The 23,852-nt window shown below is 40.1% G+C and overlaps 1 protein-coding gene across 2 annotated transcripts in view; it reads right to left on the bottom strand.

Moving 5' to 3' along the window:
- The window catches only part of NEXMIF (neurite extension and migration factor), a 277,633-nt gene that overhangs the window by 30,614 nt on the left and 223,167 nt on the right, over positions 1-23,852 (bottom strand). The window lies entirely within an intron of this gene.

Raw genomic sequence — 23,852 nt, 5'->3', positions numbered from 1 at the left:
GATTTCGAGTCTATCCCAGGAGAATGTGTATTGTTACAATATGTAGATGACTTGTTGATAGCAGCAGTTACAAAAGAAAAATGTCAGCAAGCAACGCACGATCTACTACATATTCTCTGGAAGGCAGGATACAAGGTGTCCAGGAAGAAGGCTCAGTTGTGTTTGCCAACTGTCAAGTATCTGGGATTCCATATCTCTGAAGGTCAAAGGATTATGGGGCCAGAGAGAAAAGAAGCTGTCTGCCAAATACCAATACCCAAGAATAGAAGACAAGTGCGAGAATTCTTGGGGGCAGCAGGCTTCTGTAGGATATGGATTCCCAGCTATGCGATACTGGCAAAACCTCTGTACGCAGCTATCAAAGGTACAGAGCACGACCCCTTCTTATGGACCCAAGAACAGCAAACGGCATTTGAAGATGTGAAGAAGGCTTTGATGAGTGCCCCAGCATTAGGTCTACCTGATCACACACGACCATTCTACTTATATGTACATGAGCAAAGAAGAATGGCTGTGGGAGTATTGACACAGTACTTGGGATCATGGCAAAGACCTGTTGCCTATATGTCTAAGCAATTGGATGCAGTGGCCAGCGGACTTCCACCTTGTCTAAGAGCCGTAGCTGCAGCCGCCCTGCTAGTAGCTGAAGCCGATAAACTCACTCTGGGTCAAGAACTTTATGTACGAGTCCCACATGCAGTACAGACGTTGTTGGATTACAAAGGAAATCATTGGTTTAGTAACAGCCGTATGACCAAGTATCAAGCAATGTTGTGTGAAAACCCAAGAGTGCATTTAGAGACTGTAAACACCTTAAATCCAGCTACCCTTTTGCCACAACCTACTGAAAGTCAACATGATTGTTTGGAAGTAATGGATGAAGTATTTTCAAGTAGACCAGATCTTCGTGATTTTCCCATCCAGAACCCCGATGTTCAATATTATACCGACGGCAGTAGTTATGTGAAAGAAGGGATCCGCTATGCAGGATATGCAGTAACAACAATAGACAAGGTGATAGAAGCTCGGCCACTGGCGAAAGGAACATCAGCACAAAAGGCAGAATTAATAGCACTAACACGAGCGTTACAATTGGCTGAAGGTTTAAGAGTGAATATCTATACGGACTCTAAGTATGCGTTTTTAACCACTCATGCCCACGGAGCTTTGTATAAAGAAAGAGGACTACTGAATTCAGAAGGCAAAGAAATCAAATACGCAGCCGAAATCCTACAACTATTGGAAGCAGTGTGGGAGCCGAAAGAAGTCGGTATCATACATTGTCGAGCGCATCTGAGAGGAGATGGTGATGTAACCAAGGGAAATCGGATGGCAGATAGTGCAGCTAAGCGTGCTGCTGAATCAGGAAGACAGGAGTATGTGGGGCATATAGCTGCTCTTATACCAACTCCACTGTCCCAATGGACTCCAGTTTATACAGCTCAAGAAGAGGAGTGGTTAAAGACTGAACCGGGAAAGTATTTGGAGAACAAGTGGTATCAGCTAGAAGATGGAAGAATAGTTATACCAGCATCACTAGCGGTAGAAATTGTCCAAAATTATCACAACGGGACACATTCTGGGAGAGACAGTACTGAAGAATCTCTCAGGAAACATTTCTACATACCAAGATTGTCCAACTTGACTCAGGCCATTGTACGCAGATGTGTAACGTGTGCTAAGAATAATGCAAGACAAGGACCAGTAAAGCCACCAGGAGTCCAGTTTATGGGGGGACTCCCCATGTCCGATCTACAAATAGACTTTACAGTGATGCCTAAATCGGGTGGACATCGTTACCTGTTGGTAATTGTGTGCACCTATTCAGGCTGGGTAGAAGCATGTCCTACTCGTACAGAGAAAGCAGGAGAAGTTGTAAGATTCCTGCTACGAGAAATAATACCCCGATATGGACTACCCTGTTCTATAGGATCGGACAATGGTCCAGCTTTTGTTCACCAGTGCCTACAACAACTGACTCATATGCTTGGTATAAAGTGGAGGCTTCATACTGCATATAGACCCCAGAGTTCTGGTAAGGTAGAGAGAATGAATAGAACTATTAAGAACCAGTTGGCTAAAATGTGTCAGGAAACCCAACTTAAGTGGAACGTTCTCTTACCCATAGCTCTATTGCGAATCCGCAGTACCCCTACCAGAAGGATGGGCCTCTCTCCTTTTGAAATCATGTATGGGCGACCACCTCCCGTACTTGGTAACTTAAGGGGGGATTTGAGTCAGTTGGGAGAAGGAATTACCCGGCAGCAGGTTGTAGAGTTGGGTAAGACTATGGAGGAGGTACAGAAATGGGTACAAGATAGATTACCTGTGAATATTTATCCCCCTGTTCATAGTTATCATCCAGGAGACCAAGTGTGGATTAAAGAGTGGAATAATGTACCGTTAGGGCCCAAGTGGAGAGGTCCTTATGTTGTTCTTTTGTCTACCCCTACAGCGATAAAAGTAGCCGAAGTAACTCCGTGGATACATCACTCCAGGGTTAAACCAGCAGCAGTCGATTCTTGGCAAGTTACAGCAGATCCAGAGAATCCCTGCAAGATCCGGTTGAAACGCACTACTCAGTCGGAGTAACGAGGAATTATTGTGGATTAGAAATTTTATTGTTACAGGTGTGAGTGAGAAGGCCATAATAAAGCCTGTCCGCTTACCAACACATAGTGTATAAGCCAGGAAAGTCTCGAAGGGACACCTGTGAAGACGAGCAGAACTCCATTCCCTGCAGCCCTCACATCCTGGAAGCTGAGGTTCCATCGCACGGACGAAGACTGAGGATGACGGCGAAAGATGTGCTTTTGATTGTGTTTATTTATATGTGTTTTTATATTCAGGAAGGTAGAGGTACCGACACTCCTAGCTGTGAGGTATGCATTAAGACTACGAGAACAGGTAACCATATTTCCCAAACCCTAATTTGGCATTCACAATACGAATGTAAAGGAGAGGTATCAAGATGTAGATACCTAAATATAGACTATAGTGTGTGCCATTTAGGAGTAGGAGAACCTAAGTGCTTCAGTCCAGAGTATCAACCTCGTACAATTTGGTTGACTCTCAGGAATGGAGATCCTCAGGGGACCCTAATTAATAAGACGGTGTTAGAATCCGTATATTCTTCGGGTGTTCTGCTATTTGATGCGTGTAAAGCGATATCAAGTGGTAGAAAGCCGTGGAATGTATGTGGGGATCTTATATGGGAGAGGACGTATGGGTCTAATGATAAATATATTTGTCCCAGTAGTAAAAATAATAAGTATGTAAGTCCTAGATGCCCAAATAAAGACTATAACTTTTGCCCATATTGGTCTTGTGTGGGGTGGGCGACTTGGGGGCCGACTAGCCCTTATTGTAAGTCTATGGAATGCAACCCAGTCCATATACTTATTAATAACCCCGACAAGTTCCTAGATAAGTATGGAAATTTATTTGGGTTTCAGATATACGGGACGGGTTTAGATCCTGGGACATTATTGTTTATAGGAATAGAGACTGATACGGTATCCTCCCAGACTCATCAAGTATACCATTCCTTTTATGAAGAGATGAGTATAGATAATAAGATCCCCCATAACGCTAAAAACCTGTTCATTGACCTAGCTGAAAGTATTGCCGGTAGTCTTAATGTTACCAACTGCTATGTGTGTGGAGGTACTAACATGGGAGACCAATGGCCTTGGGAAGCAAAGGAGGTAATGTCCGGTTCTGAGGCAGTTGACCAACTAATATCTACACAAGCCGATTATCATTTGAGTGTTAGAGGTAAATCTGAGTGGAGATTAAAGACCTCCATCATAGGTTATGTTTGCATAGCAAGGAAAGGAATAATGTATAATACTTCTGTAGGAGAATTAACTTGTCTAGGGCAAAAAGCTTATGATGATGATACAAAGAATACAACTTGGTGGTCGGCTTCAAATGTCTCAGAACCATCTAACCCGTTTGCCAGATATGCCAGTTTAAAGGATGTGTGGTTTGATTTATCCATCACATCTACCTGGAGAGCCCCAGCAAATTTGTACTGGATCTGTGGTAAGAAAGCCTATTCGGAGTTGCCACAGGACTGGGAAGGGGCATGTGTGTTGGGTATGCTCAAACCATCCTTCTTCTTGTTACCGATTGAAACAGGTGAGACTTTAGGTGTTAAAGTGTATGATGTGAATCATAGGAAGAAAAGGGGACCCATAGAGATAGGCGCCTGGGAAGATAATGAATGGCCTCCCCAGCGTATCATAGATTATTATGGGCCAGCCACGTGGGCAGAAGATGGTACCTTTGGTTATAGAACCCCTATTTATATGCTCAACCGCATTATAAGATTACAGGCGGTGGTTGAGATTATCACTAACGAGACGTCACAAGCGCTCAATCTTCTAGCGAAGCATAACACCAGGATGAGGACGGCAGTCTACCAAAATAGATTAGCCTTGGATTACCTTTTGGCAGTAGAGGGAGGTGTATGTGGGAAGTTTAACCTAAGCAATTGCTGTCTTCAAATAGATGACGAAGGGCAAGCAATAGCTGAGCTTACTAGCCATATGGTTAAACTAGCGCATGTGCCTACTCAGGTATGGAAAGGGTACAATCCAAGTAGTTGGTTTGGTAGCTGGTATGAGTGGTTTGGAGGGCTTAAGGCAGTGGTAGGTGGAGTCCTACTGATTTTACTGTTGTGTCTACTCCTACCGTGTCTTATACCCTTAGTAGTTAGGTCTGTGCAAAGCCTGATAGGAAGTATAGCAGAGAGGAAGGCTGCTGCACAGATAATGGCGATATATAAGTATAAGGCTCTAGATCAAGGAGAACCAATGCAGGAAGATGAGTGTTAAAAGATTCACATCATAAGATAAGTCTGGTCTGGTTCAAGGTAACTTGCGGTGTAAGCAAAACTAAGGTTATGTGATGCCTCAAGTAATTGTAAAATATCAAGAGGCATCAAAGGGGGGAATGTGGTGGAATCTCGGTAAAAATAAATTTAGTAGGCCGAGATTACCACGAGGCATGTGTACGTGCATATGCTGACGTATCGATCAGTTGGTTGCACGAGGCAAGATACGATCAGTAGTGTACGGAGCATGTGCAAGAATACAGGATATAGTATTCCCCTCCTCCATTGTGCTGGACAAGCCATGCGGTCAAACAGGAAGTTAATTCTTATTTGTGTTGATTGGTTAAGAGAATGTGCGGGTGGAGCTTAATATGGGAGGAGTTATATGCCTATATAAGGAGCCTGCACTATTGTCCGGGGCTCAGAATTTGCTGTATTTTGGTGACGCTAGTCCCTCTGAGTCCCGATCGGTGATCCAATAAAGAATCTCTTCCTTCCTGAAGAAACCTGTGTCCATCTCTCTGTGCTTGGCTTCCGTCAGTTTCTCCGGTATCAATCTTACTGCTATATATAACCATACCCACATTCATTCCTATTGAGATTTCTAGGCAATTCAATCAATGAATTTCCACCCAATGGTCTCTTTTCTCTAAAAAATCTATTTTTTAACATTTTATCATCTGAGTAAATGAATACTTATATAAGTTTAAAGATAAAAATGAATAAAAACAGGGATTAAAAAATGTATATACTTATCAACGTTTTTATGGTTTATTGAAGCCATCTAATTCCCCTTTATTTCAAAACCAATGCTACCAAGAAAACTTAAAAGCCTTTGCATAATTTAATACATGTGCTACACCTCCCCCTCCCCCCCAAATAAGGAGTACTATCTATTCTCTTGCAGATTAATTGCATGTTGTTGTTAAATAGGCATACTGTACCATGACACTTGCCATACGTTAAAATTATCCTCCAAACCTGTCTATCTACACAAAATAATTGAAATCAATCATGCTGACGGCTGCACATGGACTAAAAATAAGAATTTTGCACAGAACTAGAAGCTGAATCTCCTTTGAACGTACATAGAACACATTTTCTAGAGAATATGCAAATGTACTGTTTCAAAGGTCACACAGTGACTGGGATGGTTTTAGCATTTAGAAACTCAAAGTGATGCTGCAACTTGCATAGTGATTCAGCAGAGTTGTATCATGAATAAACAGATCCTTTTAAAACAAGTTATGCAGAGAAGCAGAGAAACACAGTCATTTTCCTGTTAATCCAATGACGTAATACATGGAATATTTATTGGATGTAAGGAACTTTGCTTTTCTATGTTCTATTTTTTTTTTTAATATTTAAGACAAAGAGGCTTGGTGCAAATAGACACATCGGTTTCATACTGCTCAGGCAGCAACATGATGCACCTATAGCCTCCAACAAATAAGCAGAAAAGTAAAAAATTAAGCACTTTAAGCCAGGGCTTGACAAATTTGCTTGGAATCTAGGAGCCAACAAGTAAAGTTAGGAGCCAGGCCTTTCAAAGTAAAATATGCAATAAATCTTAAAGGGACGCTATAGTCACCACTTAGAGACCACTAAGGGAGGGGGAGGGAGAGTAGAGACCACTAAGGGACAGGGGAGGAGAGGAGAGACCACTAAGGGGCAGGGGAGAGCTCTAAGGGATGGAAGGGACACACACACAATGCAACCCTTACACACAAAAACAATGCATCCTTTGCGCACATACACAGAAACACACAATGCATCACTTACACGCACATGCAAACACACACTGCTTCTCTTACACACACACAGAAACACAATTCTTCTCTTACACACACTCAATGTACCCCTTACAGACACACACACTTCATCCCTTACATACACAGAAACACACCTTGCATCCCTTATGCTTCCCGTTCTCCCAGAACATTGAATTTTGTGACCACAGTTGCAAACAGCCTCCAGAGATCCTGTTCTACACCAGACCAGTGGAGCCAACCTGCAGCCAGAGCCCATCAGCATCCTCATCTGGTTGTAAGTAGGCAATCTAGTATATTATTAGTGACACTAATCTCTAATTTACATCAGATTAAAGGGACACTATAGTCCCCAGAACCACTGCAGCTTAATGAAGTGGTTTTGGTGTCTATAGCCTGTCCCTGCAGGCTTTTTAATGTAAACACACACTGTGTGCAGCACTGGTGTTAGTTAATATGGCAGATCATATGGGTGGGGTGTTGTTATGTCATATGGGGGGGGGGGGGCAGATTTTTCTTTTGCCCAGGGCGGCAAAAATCCTTGCACCGGCCCTGTGTACAATGTATTGATAATTACACCAATTAAAGGACAAATGAGCTCTGTAACTAAAAAATAACAAGCAGAACTGACAGAACTGAACTGATTGCTTTGATAACTGTTGCACAATACCAACGCAAATAAGCAGGATGCCGGTGAGAGGTAGGTAAAGGGGCTGGCCAGTGATGTGATTGCATTGTTGGCTTTGCCCGAATGGGGGCTGTCGAGCTTGGAAAGGAGGCAGACCTGTTCAATTTACTTGCAGGTTAGCCTGGCTGCTTGCCTATTATCTAATGCCAGTCCCTGCAGCGACGACAGGATAAGACCTGAAAATTGGGACTGTATCACCATTATTGGGATGGTTGGGAGGCATATGATACCAAGTGAAAGTCAAAAAATCTTACGGATTGATTACCGAGGCCTAATTACAATGTGAGCCTATTTGTGCTGAATTACAGGTTTCAGTTCTTCTTAGCTATGAAAAAACAACAGCATGTTCCAACTGGCACCTGTAATAAAATAGGGGTATCTAATGCATGTCCCATTTCCTGCCACCAGATAGAACAAGGACAAAACTTATAGTTGAAAACTAAGAAAACTGGGGTGTATGTCCAAGTTACAGTGTACTGTGACAGATAAGTAAATTATTTACTGCCAACAGAGAAACAGCGATTTTGCTATCCATTACTTGCAAATGTGACAACAGTCATGTGCTTTTAATTGCTGCAAGTGGGAAGAATCAATGTAATATCTCATTCAATGTCAAGTGGATAAACAGATGCTTGTAAAATTTTCTGTAAACAAAGAAGGTGCTCCTAGCTAGAAGACAGATGGGTATTAGAGAAGCAACAATAGCCAAGACTCCATTCCATTTTGCATTTGTAATATTATTTATTTAGTATAATTTATATTAAAAAAGCTGCATAATAACATGGCACAACGTGTAAATATTAGTCCAGTTTTAATTGTTCTAGCTATTGTCGTTGTTCTGTAGCAGTATTTGTCACAATATTATGCTTGAAGTTTAATTTGAAATGAGGTTGGGCCCTAAAGTGGCCCTCTGCTTATTTTGTGACATCTGCAATCATCAAGGTAAATATTATAAATATTGAATACACAAAAGGATACAGTTACATTATAATAATCACATTTCATATTGACGACTGGGTAGTGCTCAGGGTATGTGGCAGGCACTGCAATACAAGACTTTGCCCCCCCAGTTACCATGTGGCCCTTGCTGCATGATCTCAGTCCTGGCTGCATTACAATGTAATGTCCATTGATATCACATGGGTTGGCACAAATATCCACTTAAATGTAGTTGCATGATGCTTCTTACTGACAGCCCAAATAATTGAAAGGTGAAAACACTAAAGGGAAGCAACAGAGGATTAACTGTGTAAAAGGGACTTAGAGAATAGAAAAGTAAATAATAAAATATATATATATATATATATATATATATATATATATATATATATGAAAATGCACAAGGAAGATAGAGATAGAGGGAGGGTAAAAAGGAGAGGACAATATTGGAAGTGAAAAAAGTGGGGGTTACAAATGCAGGACAAGGGACTCCAAAATAGAGAACAAGTAATGTCAACGCCCATAAATGGGAAATAGGAGACAAATCAGCAAGGGAACTGAGGAGATAGAACAAAAAAAAAGACATCAGGCAAAAGTAAGGGAGAAAAAAAAGCAAAGTGTAGAGTACACAAACACAAGATAAGACAAGACAAAAAGGAAAGACAAAACACAAAACTTACAGAGGAGAGGATAACGAGGCGAACACTTACACTGAGCACTAACGAGTAGGAGGAAATGACACAGGGTCATCCATTAATTTTGTGTAGTAATAGAGCAAAACAATAGTAAGCAACAAACTCCGCACTGAATCACACTAAATTACAAAACTGCGTGGAAAAGCCCAAGGCAGGGGGTGAATTCATGGGTTCACTCTGTTTTGGACCCTGTATTTTCCAACTGTGGCTTTGCTGAAAACCGTCCTTGAAAACCCACGGGTCCGTTTTCATAAATCGTCATTTGAAGAACACACCTTTTCCGAGAACAATCCAAATTATCCTTGGTCATATAACGTCTTATCATGATGGGAGTTTTACTCTAAAAATTGGATTAGATGCACCGCTGAGACATTCTTTCCACAAGGGAATGATTTATACACCCATGCAAAGACTTAACTAGAATAATCTGCCACGAAGGTGCGTATGATGGAGCAGAATAAAATTTGCATTTATATAGCTGTGCCTAGTTAGGATGCACCTCGGGTAGTTAAGGTGTTGCACTTTGTTTAGCGCAATAAGCAGAGTTTTGCTTTAATCATACTGTGCTGGGGTGGCTCGTAATGTTAATGTCTGGTAGTTAGACTGTAAGGGTCATTTGATCCCTCCTACTCACAGAGAAGGGCGATGCGCAGCCTGTGCACGGTCATTACATCAGTAATGAGCCCAGGCAGATTGAGCAGTCATGACAAATGACACGATCAGGCCATCAGAAGCATTCTGGATTATTGCTTCAACTAGCTGAAGCGGACGGATTCCAGAGCTCTGCTGAGAGGCAGCTTTGTCAAACAGAGAGGCAAGCGGAGCTGTTAAATTAGAATTTATTGAGATTTGCAAAGAGGAGGGAGAAAAAAAATAGATATTTATAGTGCCAGCGATGCTGATGAAATGATTCATTGCTAATTTATACAGGAAGAATATTAATTAACCCCTTGCTTGCACATTAAAGATATTATGTATTCTGAAAGTCTACCGGAATGGCGATTATGGTATAGTTGCTGTTTCTTCCACCCCCTTTCCCAAACCTTTGGAAAATATAGAATATTTGGAAAGATGAGAGTTAATTAGGCATATTTTAAGACTGCACTGCGTTTTGTCAAAGGCTGCTGGAGGCTGGTAAAGCATGTCTGTTTGTGGCCTGTAGAGGGAGCTCTTCACCCACATGTTTTGCAGTTCTTTGGGCTATAGACTCCACACTACACGTTGCACCTGCTCCTGGACCACAAACTGAAACTGTTTCTAATGTTAACAGTTTCTGCTGTGTCTCCTAATCTCTTCATTAGGTTTTTCCTACGCCAGTGGTGTACTAGGTAAGAGCGGAAATCACTGTGCTTGTTGAAGAGAATGAAAGAATCAGGGTACAAGGCTAGTAGGTAAAAAAACATATGAACCATTGGAGTTCCATACATGAAACTCTGCTCAGTTTTTTTTTACATCTCACTGGTTCCTGCATTTTTTATTTATATATCCTCCCGGACATACCAGGCATGGCGAGTAAATTAGTTTAACCCTCATACTACTGTATACATGGAGCACACACACACACATCCAGTGCTGCTTTTTCATCTGTTTAAATGCCTGAGCATGCCTGAGGCATCTGGATGTGAAAAATCCATCCGCAGTTAGAAATGCAATTTACTTAAAGGGACATATCAGGCACCATAACAACTGCATCTAAATGAAATTGTTATGGTGCCAGGATGCCCCTGTAGGCACTCGGAACGGTTTAACCCCAAAGTTGCCTCCAGCTGCGATGTCCACTTCCTCCAGGAGGCATCTGGCTTCTGAATTTTCAGATTCAGGAAGCGTGGAGTGCCGCCAGGCAGGGGCACCGCTGATTGGTTGAGAGTGGTCAGCTGATGCTTTCTGCCAATTTGATGACTCCCCATTCACTAAACTGGCTTGGAAAAGGTATGTTTCTTTCCAAGCCAGTTTAGTGTGAAAACTGACTTCCAGCATGGAACCCTGTTCTTGACTGCCTAGTTCGAGTTCTTTGCAAAAAAATACATTCATCGTCCCTTGGAGACAGTCCTGTAATGGTGAAGCTTCCCCCTGCCTCCATTTATTCTGCTTCCTTGTGTCCAACCCCTATTCTCTGTGCAGTCTTCTGTCCCTTCCACCTTCCCATTGGGATTGGAAGTTTGGTTTTAGTGGTGAGATGAGCTGTCACTCAGCTCATCTCACCATTCATGGATGCATATGTGCAGTGAAGCATTCACTGCTTCAGACAGAGAAGCATTAGAGCCAAAGAAGAGCTGATTGGTGGATTGCAGTGCATGCGCTCGAGGTATAATAATGTAACTCTTTGAGAAGCATTTGATTGGACTTTTGACAGGGAAATAGTGATGCAACATGATGATGGAAAAAGCACTTGGCCTGACTGCAAAGCAAGTGACAATTTCTTAATCGGGTATTATAAAGGACACTAACAAAATATGGAGAAAGGGTGTGAGAAACCCTTTAACTATGTGCAGAAGGGAGGAAGCATGGTGCATTCTGAAATGTCGATTTTTTGGTTTAAGCTAGCCTCTGCTTGCGTATTGTTAAGAGACATAAAAAAAACATATGTGTTTTAAAATCTATTTATTTTTGTTTTGTATGGAAGGGTAGCTAAGGGTAGTGCGTAAAGATTAAACAGGCATGATTTACTTAATAATTTGAAGAAACATTTGCAACCATTTAAACCACTATTCCATGTAAAGCAAGGCAATTGTTCATTATCTTATGTAAATGATTTAGAAGAAGACAAGGTTAATTATCCTGAGCCTACTACAGGTGGGGAGGGGCTGATATCATAGGGGCTGCAGTAAGAATCAGATGCCTTACTAGAGGGATAGCTTAAGACAGTTTAAGTAGATTTGTTTTAACTATGATTGCTGCAAACTGGGTTTTAAAGCCTCGCTTTATTCTGCATATTTGGCTGCTGTAGGTCAGTTTCTGTTACAGAACAAGTATATTGGAATTTTAACCCATCAGAGCAAAAAACTATACTCATTACTAAAGGTCAATGGACTGTTATTTGCAAAGATTGTCTAATAATCACAAACTGCCCAGTTCCTATTTTGATTATTTTAATTAGTATTCTATGTTTTAAACAACTGATAATTTATGATATTGTGCTGATATTGTGTCTCTCTCATACATCTAACATATTACAAAATACTTCTGGAATTCAGTATCAAATGTTAGAAATCACAGTAAAACAGTAATCTGACAAGTTCGAATGGCCGCGTACCAAACGCAGACTGCAAAATCCATTCCCAGGCAAGTAAACCAATCTGGAATTCTGACCTCATTCTGAACGGAGTCCTGAAGGGGCTCACATGGATTTTTTTTTTTCCTTATATTACATTTTTGTTTTTGTCAATTTTTCGTTTGTGATTCAGGCCTTTTATATTTTCGATAGTAGCTTTGGGTCATTATAGATTTTGTTTTGGCTTTTAGTGGGGCTGAAAAAAAGAAGACTTTGAAGAAAGAAGACATCTGGTGGTAAGCATTACAGGCATAAGTGTTATTGACCCCTATATTATTAGGGTGAGATGGGTAGGTAAGTTAATTTTAGTGTAATAAAGGTAGCTAAGGGCTTGGGGACACCTAGCCAGGGACCCACCTGGCAGGTGGGGAGTAACGGACAATTAATCACCTCCACCTTGTATTTTTAATTAGAGCTCCTAACGAATAACAAGGGAATAGGTAAATTCTTTTAAACCACAACTGTAGTGTTCATTTGTCATGAATGGGGTTAATAATGTTGCCATTAATCCACTCACTCCCAAGATGCATACAGCAATGCAGCAAATGCATACAGCAATGCAGCATAGCCAGCAGCAGCAGACTGGAGTACAGGTAAAATGTTAATATATTTAGGGGGGCAGAGGAGGCCGGGGGGTGTGGGGTGGCAGGGCTAAATGGTGTTTTTAACACTATTGGGTCAGGAATACATATTTATGTTCCTGAACCTATAGTGTTCTGTTAATATTATTATTATCAATTATATAGCGCCAACGTATTGCAGAGTTCTTTACCATATATAGAGGGATTATAAAATATACAGCAGGGGCGTTGCAAGGTTCCAGAAATACATGGAGCCCAAAGGAAAACTTTGTGACACCTACACTGACAAAGAGGTAGGGATATATTGGAACATATCCCTGTGTTTCTATGTTATGTCCTGTTCACTAAACCCATACAGGATGTGCTGATGATGCTCCCTGGAATCTCATTGACAGCATAGCTTGACACAAGCACATGCAACATAGCCAGCTATTCAGTGCAATCCTGGTAAGCTACATAAACAATGGATTGGTGTGCCGCAAAGTTCTGTAACCTAGCACCTTTTCCTGACAGTCACATAGAAGACACAAGCCATTCCACCCTAAGTGGCATGGCAGAGGACTATTCTAATAATCTTTATTTCTATAACAGGTGGATGCATTAAAAAGCAGCTGCCCGATTTAAAATTAAATATAAAAAAGCAACACTATTATTATCCACCTGCTCCCCCACCAACTGTGGAAAAACTAATTGTACAGAGCCCCCATCTGGGGCTTCCGTCCCCAATGCCCCTGACAAGCAACTCCTATGACAGGCAAAGGCATCCTTTGGCACTCCAGATGTTTTGGACTACACCTCCCATGATGCTTTGCCAGCATTATGGGTATAACATTATGGGGGATGTAGATCACAATATCTGGAGTGCCATAGGTTGCCTATCCCTGTCCTATGATAACAAGTAGTAATATAAAAAAGTTTTAGAAAAAGTTGAAGAGGGTCTTGCTGAAATTAGAATTCTATCTATCTATCTAATCTGAGACATGCATACACTAAATTAGTATTAAAATAAAAAATAATTGTATTATTTAATTTTGGGAGAAACCTGAAGCACTATCTGGAAGTATAAGAATGAAAAACAAAATGTAGATCACTAGACTCTAATCAGTGTTCAGATTCGGTTTCCTAAAATAAAGACAATGTATGTCTATTAATGAAAGGGGGTAAATTATCCTTAGGATCATATTATTTCAGAAAAGAAATAGCCTCCTCGAGAACGATGTGTATCTTGTAATTCTAGAGGTAGTACTGTCACAGATAATAATATTAATTACTGGTCTTTGTGTTGTGACTGCTTGTCACGTCTTGTTCATGAACCAGTTTTTCAATCAAATTCACATGAAACGATGGAAACTCGATGGTTCATTATTAAATGTCAGAGGCTTATTCAAAAGAAAATTAATTTAATAAACATATACCCTCAATGACAGTGAATGAATAATTTACAGTTTATACTATATTCAATTTATTTGCACAAAAATCTATTGCTGATCTATAAATCAAAGTGTACCTGCTACCGATGACACTGATGGGGTAAAAAAAGTCTTGAAGACACCGAATGTTACTGTTGATATAGTTGTCTAAATAAACGGATCAAATTTGAAAGGTACTGCTGGAGAACGGTATTGTATGATTTGAATAAATAATTTTCTTACTTGCACATGGGTAAAGGTTTAGGGCAGGGGTAGTCAACCTTTTAATACCAACCGCCTACTTTTGTATCTTTGTTGATGGTAAAATTTCCTTACCGCCCACCAGTGACGCAGTTACTAATTTCCCTTTTTTATATTTTCTATTTATTTTTCTATACTTTTTTTCTATGTGTCTGTGAGGTGCTGTGTGTGTGTGTGAAAGGTGCAGTGTGTGCGTGAGAGGTGCAGTGTGTGTATAAAGGGGCGGTGCGTGGGTAAATGATGCGGTGGCAGTGCATGTGGGAGGATTGTAGTGTGTGTTTGTGTGTGAAGGGTGCATAGGGTCTATGCTGTGTGTAGGTGGGTGAGATATGAAAATCTATCTTAATGTCTCCCCCTCCCTTCTTCTTAGATTTTATCAGGGGGGAGGGGAGACATTTGCCCAAGGGGACTTACAGCAAGGCTGGCTCTACTTGGGCCGAAAGTGGAGATGAAAGGATCCCCCCTGCCGGCCTTGGTCCATGGCCATCGAGGCCCACTGGGTGTTCTCTGCAGAACCCACTACCGCCCACCTGAAATGCCAAACTGCCCACTAGTGGGCAGTAGGGACCAGGTTGACCACCCCTGGTTTAGGGTGTTATAAACTACTGGATCCCACCCCAGTTCTCAAGGCACACCAACAGTACATAATCTAGCCATTTCTCAAGATTTGGACGTTTTGTGTTCTTTCTGGACTTTTTTTGGAACCACAGTTGAAAACCGTGTGATGAATTTTGTTATGAAATTTTTCTTTTACATAAGTAAAATTACTTTTGCTTATACACATCAAAAACAGTGAAAGGATCCTTAAAACTCTGCAAATTCCATTCATTAGTAATTTATTCTTCATTATACGAATGCATTTATTCATTGCGCAAATCATTTAGAGTCCTTGTATACATAAAACTACATAATAAAAGATTCCTATGCTGATTTTCTGATTAGGCTTTTACTAAATAAACTAATAAAGAATAAAGAAAGCAAACAAAACACAAGTATATAGTCTACTTTTTATAGATATACATTTGCAATGATATGTATCTCTCCAGCCGGTCAGCTGGGTTTATATATGAATTATACAATGCCGCAAGGGGTAATGTAATTTCCTACTTCTCCCAAAATTTGTGTATAAAGAGTAAATAATGGCTCCTAAGCATACTCAATCAAATAATAACAGAGATGGTACGCACTCTGAAAATTCTATTACTCTAATAAAGACGTTGGAAGAGAGAAAAAGGTATGAGAAAGGCAAAACGTTGCATGTATTAACAAAGCATTAGGACAGGGGTAGGCAACGTTCGGCACTCCAGATGTTGTAGACTACATCTACCATAAGGCATTTGTGTTTTGTTTTCTGGTTGTAGCAATGCAATCTGCATTGAATTATCTGTATCATGATATATAATTTGATGGCATTATTCTAAAAAAGACTAATGTTATGAGCCATCAAACCTCCGTAATAGACATTTCCCAAAAGGTTTCCACAATTTTGGCCACTAGTGTATAAAAACAACCTTTATACTTAAAAAATTGTGCACTGTTATTGCATACCCCATTGTTATAATGTAATGGAACTAGCGTTTAGAGTGCCGCATGTCTGTTCAACCCATATGCACTGCAAAAATAAAGAATTTAATTAAAACATAATGTAAGGACTGAAGTTGGAGGTATCATGAATTGAGGCGTTGGAGTCGAAGGTTTTGTGTACCGACTCCACAGCCCTCGAAAATTAATTCAGTACCAGTAGTTACCAAGAGCTTTGCAGCAAGCAGGCCGTTTCTTGGTCTAGCTCGAAATATGTTTCTATTTGAAGAAACCATTCACGTATCATAGATTGAGCAGCAAGTTTCTTTGGCAACGAGGTTAAAGTTAGCTCAAAGATGGCAGCTTAGCTGACACATAGAATATGAAAGTAAATACATGAGAAGAACCTTAGCTGGTAGCTGTCATAACATATGTGTGTTACGTGCCACACCAGTTATTCTTTATGACAATGCTCAGGGCATATCTGTGAGTACAGCAATCGGCAACAATCTATGTATTGCATATTGGGTAAATCATTGTCATATAAGGAGTTATTTATATATCCTCCTTGAACTTTAATTCTCATTGCTACTTCTACTAAATTGGGAACTTTTCTGTAGTACTATATACAGACTAATTTCTTCTTCTGTGACACGATAATGTCTTCTTGTCCAGCATAGACTTTATTTAGGTAGTCTCTCTGAACTCTCTGAAGTTGATATTGAGTTAGACTAGGTTCAAGGACGAATCCATCTCTGGAAAAGGTAGCATTTGGATTGAAAAGCCTGCAGGGACATGCTATTGACACCAGAACCACAGCATTAAGCTGTAGTGGTTCTGGTGACTTTAGTGTCCCTTTAAAACTAATGTTGCTTTCTCTGAAATCACCAAAGTGAGCTATAATTTGCGCCACAGCTTTCAGAGTTCTAAGCACAGTAATCATGTCATTATACTTCTCGCACGGCCTGCTCAGAAGATATGGTGGTTATTGTGTGATCTGGGGGTGGGGGGAGAACATAACTCAGAGGTCTGTGCCAGGCATATTATGGCATTTAAAAAAAAAATAATGTTATATAGAGGCTGAAACATGCTATAAATAGGGTATATGTCTCAAAATACTTTGTTTTTTCACGATTCCATTGAAGAGTCTCAAGTATGTGTAAAATATTGATTTTTGCAGTAGGACATGGAAGTGATTCTACAGCAAAGTATTACATTTTCAATAGTCACCACAGAAATGTTTTTTTTTTCCCCTGGTCCATGTGACCTGACTGTTGTACATTACTCATTGCGCTCATTCCCAGCTCAAGGGTTTATTTGCTTTTCCTAAATGAAGTGATAATCCCAGAAAGTTTATGATACAGCCTTGCCCACATGCCCACTACCATGAAAGCCTCCATGTGAGAGCCTGTTTTAAAAGACAGTCTGTAGATCCTTCAGAGGGCTGGGCAAATGCATTTGTCCTCCTAAGGCATCTGTTGAGAACTGTCAAAGTTTTAGATCCCCAAATGTCCACTGATCTTGATATTAGGGGTCGACCGATATTGATATTTTTAGAGCCGATACCGATACTGATAATCTGTGAACTTACAGACCGATAGCCGATAACTTGCCGATATTCTGTACATTTACCATTTTGAAAAAAATAAACTAATCCTAAAGGTAAATGCACAAAATATACATGCCGCATGTAGTGGATGAAGTGTGTTTAGACAGGGGAGCTGTGTGTGTTTGTGTAGTGTGTATAGTGAATGCAGGGAATGTTTGTGTAGTGTATATATATATATATATATAGTGAATGCAGAGTGTGTTTGTGTAGTGTGTATAGTGAATGCAGTGAGTATTTGTGTAGTGTGTATATATAGTGAATGCAGTGTGTGTGTGTTTGTGTAGAGTGTGTATAGTGAATACAGAGTGTGTATATAATGCAGTGTGTGTGTTTGTGTAATGTGTATATAATGCAGTGTGTGTAGTGTGTGTATGTAATGCAGTGTGTGTGTGTGTGTGTGTGTGTTTGTAATGCAGTGTGTGTGTATAATGCAGTGTGTGTGTGTGTGTTTGTGTAGTGTGTGTATGTAATGCAGCGTGTGTTTGTGTAGTGTGTGTGTGTAATGCAGTGTGTGTGTGTAGTGTGTGTGTAATGCAGTGTGTGTGTATATGTAATGCAGTGTTTGTGTAGTGTGTGTGTGTGAGTGTGTTTGTGTAGTGTGTGTGTGTATATGTAATGCAGTGTGTGTGTGTATATGTAATGCAGTGTTTGTGAATTGTGTGTGTTTGTGTAGTGTGTGTGTGTATATGTAATGCAGTGTGTGTGTGTTTGTGTAGTGTGTGTGTGTATATGTAATGCAGTGTGTGTGTGTTTGTGTAGTGTGTGTGTATATGTAATGCAGTGTGTGTGTGTTTGTGTAGTGTGTGTGTGTATATGTAATGCAGTGTGTGTGTGTTTGTGTAGTGATGTAATTTGTGTAAAATGGGGGTGGGGGGGCTTTTTTATGTTAATTATTATTTTTTTATATTTAAATGGTGTTTGTTTTTGTTTTTTTAGTCCCCCCTCCCTGCTTCTTACCAGGGAGGGGGGATATAGTATTCCATGGTGGTCCGGTGGCTTGTTAAGTACTGGGGGGGCAAGCAGCAGGCGCTGACTTACCTTGCCAGCAGTTCCTCCAACTCCCCTGTGTAAATCTCGCGGCCCTTAGTGCCGCGCGGAGTGTTGCCATGGTTACCCATGGTAACGCTCTGCGGCCGCGGGTCTCGCGAGATTTAGACATGGAGCTGGAGGAGCTGCTGGCAAGGTAAGTCAGCGCCGGGCTTGTAATGAGCCTGGCGGTCCTAGGAGGTATTATCGACAATATCGGTAGCTATATTGGCCGATACCGATATTGCCGAAAATACCAAATATCGGACGATTATATCTGTAAAACCGATAATCGGTCGATCCCTGCTTGATGTATACAGTGATGTAATGATTTAGCGTATGTACTGGTCTCAACAAGATTTCAAGACCATACTTAATAAAGTTCATAGCAAACAGAGGGAACAATATCAAAGGAAAATGTAACAGAGGAGTAAAAACATGTATTTGAGGTACTGACAATTAAAGACTATAGTGTCTAAAAGTAACATGATTTATAAAGAGGCATTGAACAGTTATATAATTTCACATACGATTGGAGAATTGGTTTCACCATACATGAAGTACTTACAGACGCCACTATAAATGACTAGTTTGCTTAATAGCGTGTGCTTAATATGGTTGAATCAAAGTTACCGGCACTAATACTCATTTCATATTTTTACTTTTATTAAAATTGCGCAGTGGGATGTGAGCACATTCATGGCTACCGCTAAGCATTCTGGGTTTGAGTTACAAGTTACCTGTCAGGATCCTATCCTGACAACCAAAATTATGTTTTTTTTAAATGACGTTTTATTTTCTACAATTACAGTTATCCACCACTAGTGACCTCCCTAGACACTAGTCTAACCTCAGTTACTCTTACCTGCATAGCATGAGCATTAAATCTGCTATAAGAGGCCACACCGTACTAAAGCAATTTGCCTTTACATTAATTGGAGTTTATGTTCTGATCCTGACAAGACTTCTGATCCTGAAAACCTGCACTACTCTGAATACCATTGAACCAACCTGATTTATACTACCAACTTGCTTGCTATCAATACACTTGGGGAAAAACCTGATCTTCAATACCTGCTTTATTCGATACTGGACTTTGATTCCTTATTGCTTTGGTTCTACTGTACACCTACTGGAAACTATGTAAACTACCTGGATATTACAAACCAACGAGGCTGGTCATCTTAATGTCTAAACTAACCTTTATTACTTAATCCTTTATATTTCTGTTTAGTTCTGTCTAGTTGTATTTTGTCTACCTGGAACCTATAGTTTCATTTATAGGTTTTCCTTATCTTGATTCACCTATAATCTCACTTATAGGTTTTCCTGCTACCTTAAACCTGTCTGGGGCCTATTGCCTAACTCTTGTTTTCTATTATCTGTCCTTGTACTTACCTGTAATTTCGTTTATAGGTTCTGCTTCTTACTATTGCTTATAATTTCGTTTATAGGTTCTGCTTCTTACTATTGCCTATAATTTCGTTTATAGGTTCTGCTTCTTACTATTGCCTATAATTGTGTTTATAGGTTCTCCTTCTGCCTGTAATCTCACTTATAGGTTTTCCTGCTATTTATCTGGGCATTATTGTCTAAACTCTTTATTTTATAGGCCTCAATATACTTACCTGTAATTTTGTTTTATAGGTTCTACTTTCTCACTTTTGTCTTTATTATTTCCACTTCCCTTTAAGTCCTGCTACTCTTATTATTTCAAGACTAACCACGTCAAAGCTTTCTAATAAAGAACCTAAAGTTAACCGCGGTATAAGTCTCTTGTCTGACCTGATCAGAACCATGACATTAACGCGGGACGTGTGTTGTCGAAAATGCATCAAGTGGAACAGTATTGTGGTTACATAGATTCTATGCCTGCTTATAGCTCCATAATTATGGCAGCTATTCAGGGTGACAGAGGGGAACTTGTTTCTACACACCTAGAAATACTACCTGTTGGCTCACCTGTTGTTTAAAGAAGCAATCTTTCTATAAAGACTGGAATCCATTAATCTGTGCACACTCCATATAACTTACGCAACATTTCCTGAGCATGTGCTTTAATAGGGTAAAAGCCTTGAGATATTACAACCATTTCTACTAGTCTCCTTTAACATCTTGTATTCCAACATGATTAAAATGGCACTTGAATAGCCTTGGCACTGCCCCCAGGTCTGCATCAAACCATTTTCATGTAATCTGACATAAAAGTAAGCGGCTTAACATATTGCTATTGCAGAAATGTAACTTCCACATTAGCCCGTTTTGTTCAAATTGGGACAGCTCTTATTGGCTAACTGTGTTAGAATTGAGGGGTGATCATTATCTTATATCAGCAGCAGGGGGCAGATGTCAACTATGTCTTTAATGTAGACTGCAAGATGCTGACAAAGGTTCTAGCTCCAGACTGAAAGCAGTCACTGCGGAGATTGTTTACCTAGACAGACCAGACCTGCAGTATCCCAGCCGATCATCACTGACAGCATAGCCCTCATCAAGGATACAGTTTATTACATCATGAAAGCCAGGTTTGGGATGGTGATATGTTATGTTCTTAAGTAAATCAGATGTATTGAGATATCTGCTATACAGTGCTGGGGAATGCCTGGAAAACTGACCCCTTTCCTATTCAGTCAGGTAAGGCTGCCCTCTACGCCATAAGTATCTGTGTAAAATCTTTATCTCTCAACAATAGCCTCAGTGTCTCTGTGTTCTGATTAATTTATAAACAAAGAGGAAAGGCCAGGGAGGACAAGGGAACAGGGAAGGGAGGGTAAATGGCTGACATTGTCACTAATAATTTGAATCACTAATACGGCACATTGCGCAGTGTAAGCTCAACTGGCCCATCCTGTTCTTTAAAGTGCTCAGTGTTTCTGTAGCTGGGACATGAAACACTCATGCTGTGACTAGTTGAAAAGTTGCAAAGCTCCACTGTTGGACTGGGGCTGTGACTCTGGGGACTGACCCATTTCTGTTCAATCTATAATAAATGCTGCTTCTATTACCCTTGTCAGCTACTGTATGGCTCCATGTTACCACTGCAGATTGATTACTTTGCAGCTACTTTGTTGCTCCATATTACCACTACCGATTGAGCACTTTACCAGTTGCAAGGGTAATCAGATGTCTATCAGTATCCTGTTACTTTAACCCTTTGCACACTGTGTGCTGAGAGCTTATAGGGAGCCAGTTGTAGCTGACACATTTTATAGCAGCAGCAACATTCACTAGAAAGCTAAAACTAAAGCATTCACTAGAAAGCTCAAGTTTTCATAGCAGGAACACTAGTGAAGATGAGATCAGAAAAGGTAGAGGTAGAGACTTAGAGAACTAGAGTTAGACAGAGAGAGCTGGATCATTATACTGAGACATTGTACAGTGTGGGTATCTCTGTGTTGCAGCTCTGTGTATCCCACACAGTGGCCACACCTGTTTGGTATAATTATCAGCATTGTATCCCTGTATTTTGCTCGGCTCGGTCTGTTGTATGGTTATCTCTGTATTGCACCCAATGTATATGCAAAAAAATACCTATTGTACTGAAATGATATGATGACCATTGCTCGGTCTATGGCATAAATTAAGTGATACATTTATCTAAAACAGGGGTTCCTAACCCTGTCCTCAAGTACCCCCTACCAGTCCAGGATTTAGGGATTACCCTGTTCTGTCTAAAGTGTTTTTTCTTTCTTTCTTTCTAAAAACACATTTGACACAACTGGGTAATTCCTAAATCCTGGACTGTTAGGGGGTACAGGAGGACTGGGTTGGGATCCCCTGATCTAAAACATAATGGAAGAATTTAAACACATAGGCAAATTATTTTTGTCATTTTATAGCAATTATTTGGTGGTACGGAGCCTTAAGTGCTCCTATGGATGAGCGAATATTGAACCCGAGCATGTATTAAACCCAGGTAACGTTATACTGCTATGAGCTTTGACATGCATAAAAGTTGTTTTTACGCAATGTTTGTTTAAGACAAAGAGTTTCATACTGAGCGACAGTGGTTATTTTTAGGAAGAACTAACCATTGCTGGCAAAAAGAAAACACAGACTTCAGCTCTGGTCTATTCCTCTGCCACTGAAAGCCATAAATCCTGGAGAGGAAGCCAATACACTTCTCCTGAGATAAACACTGAGAGGTGTGTTAGGCTGCATTATATTTCATCCTTAAATCCTTTAGTTCATTGGGGAAAATGGATCTGCTAGAGAAGAGATATAAATCTGTCACTGGAGAGAACAGATAGCGGCTGGGGAAAGAGCAAAGGCTTATACATATTCTCCTGTAGTGTCTGCTATTAGGTGTTATTAATGGCCATACACAATTCCCGGGAATTCATATGACATAAATGAGGGTTAATGCTATGTCTATGCAAATTATTAAGAGTTTCTAAAAGCGTATTATTTAGTGTGTAATCTCACGTTGATACATGTATTTCATTTATTATCTTCCCTTAAGTATCAAATACGTATATCAGGGTATTTCACTAAATTCTGAATTGTAGCCAATTTAAATCCGAATGGAAAAATGTAGGTAAAAAATTGCTGATTTGGCGAAATTCTCAATTCACCTGTAGTGACAACTTGGATATTTTTTTTGTCTTAAAGTTGCCATTGCTACGTTATGACCCTATTTCATAAAATAACCATGTTAAAGTTCTATGGACGTGATCTAGTGAATCGTCCCTAACATTTATTATAATAATATTGCATAAAACATTTACGGACAGATTCATTTACGGACAGATGTCTATTATACCGGAATACTGCAAGAATGCAATTCATAGTCATTGATCAGAACACAGTCCCATCTCCTTGCAAACATGATGGGACTGTTTCACGGTGCTTGGATCCCACAATTCCCTAATAATCAAGAGAAAGGGAGCCCTATACTTCTATTTCCTCCAAAACATGTGGCAAATCAAACGGTTCAATGTAAATGATATTTGTAAAGACTCCACTAATACCAAATAGGGAGAAATGGACCCCCTCCTACTCCCACACTCCTTGTTCAGCGGGGGCGTGATTAAAATAATGGAGTAGTTTGGACAAAATCCTGTTCCTTCACCCTAAACAAAAGATCCCGCTTCTTGGATCCTGAGAGCCAGAGGGATGTCTGGTGAACAATACAATAAAACACAATCTATACTTCTGTTCTAAGCACTCTTTAACCCTTTAACCCCTTAAAGCCAACATTCTTTTTACATTAGGACCACAGCAAGTATGGCATTTTTGCTAAG

Source organism: Pelobates fuscus, chromosome 9, assembly GCF_036172605.1.
Source record: "Pelobates fuscus isolate aPelFus1 chromosome 9, aPelFus1.pri, whole genome shotgun sequence".
In the NCBI taxonomy this organism is placed as follows: Eukaryota; Metazoa; Chordata; class Amphibia; order Anura; family Pelobatidae; genus Pelobates; species Pelobates fuscus.
Note: the sequence above shows the minus strand (reverse complement) of the source record. Positions and strands in the feature narration are given on the sequence as shown.